This window comes from Cariama cristata, unplaced genomic scaffold (genome assembly GCF_000690535.1).
Source record: "Cariama cristata isolate BGI_N322 unplaced genomic scaffold, ASM69053v1 scaffold19115, whole genome shotgun sequence".
NCBI lineage: Eukaryota > Metazoa > Chordata > Aves > Cariamiformes > Cariamidae > Cariama > Cariama cristata.
In genome coordinates this window covers 85,907-87,213 of record NW_009618443.1, presented here as the reverse complement: position 1 = coordinate 87,213, position 1,307 = coordinate 85,907, and positions in this window count along the sequence as shown.

Sequence of the window (1,307 nt, the reverse complement as noted above, 5' to 3'; positions counted from 1 at the left end):
TGATCTTTCACACCCCCTCTGAGCTCAGTCAAATCAGTTTTATTGGGCCTCTTTGTTATGCAAACAAGGCAATAATAACCAGGCTATTATTCTGCAAGATTGTGCTTGATTAACAGTTCAAAGGAGGTCGCTGGAGGAGCCCGGTGCTGCCATCACGCACAAATCCTTTCATGAAGCTTGGGTCAGGTGGCCCTTGGGTCTTCGTCACCCCACGGTGCCCTGTGGGGCTGCCCCTGCCCATGACACCCCATCCGTCAGGGCGGCGGACGTCACCCGTGGGCTCGTTTCTCTCCCTGGTGTGACGAGGCGCCGGTTGGTGCATGTCATGAAATAGAATCATAGAATAGTTCGGGTTGAAAGGGACCTTTAAAGGTCATCTAGTCCAACTCCTGCTGCAATGAGCAGGGGCATCTTCAGCGAGCTCAGGTTGCTCAGAGCCCCATCCAACCTGACCTTGAATGCTTCCAGGGATGAGGCATTGACCACCTCTCTGGGCAACCTGTCCCAATGTTTCGCCACCGTCATTGTAAAAAACTTTGCCCATATATCTAGTCTTGCTGCAGTCCACATGGCCATCAAGACGTGGGTCCAGCATGGCCAGCATGTGGGGTGGCTCGTGCAGACTTCCCCGCTGGGACAGGGACAGCGTGAGGGGCTGGATGCAAAGGGCTGATGTCTTTCATCCCTGCTGGAAGGGATCCTGTCAGCCAGGTTTTTGAGGAGCAATGTGATTTTTTATTTTTTTTTTAAACTCTTTTAGGGTCATTTTGGTGCTGGTGGTGAGTACTGTCCACCTGGGAGCTGAGCAGCCCTCATCTGCTTGAAGCTGGTAGATGTTGTTGGTATTTAGCACCTCCGAGAGTCGTGCCTTTCCTATTGAGGTGTCAGCGTAAATATGTTTGTTTAGATTACTTAAATAAATACGTGTTTAGGAGCCTAAGTCTAGGTGCTCAGATCTGAGGCCACAGGTAATTACGTTTTACTGTGTTCTCCGAAAAAGCCTTTTACTGCGTGTGTGAGGCTTGCACATCTACACTTCAATCCATATATTTGGAAAGATGCGGGATGATGTATTTGCATCATATGTGGGTGATGAAATACTTTCCAGCCCATTAGTAACCAAGAGGATATTAAACAGCATCTCTTAGCAGTGAACGCTTTAAAATTAACAGTTCTGTTTAACATGCACCCAAGACTCTTAAAAGAACTGGCTTTTGCTTACTGAAATTAATTTCCAGTAATTCTCTTTGCTAGAGAAATTACAGGAGAACCGATGAATTGTTGATTTTTATGCTAGTTTTCTGAAA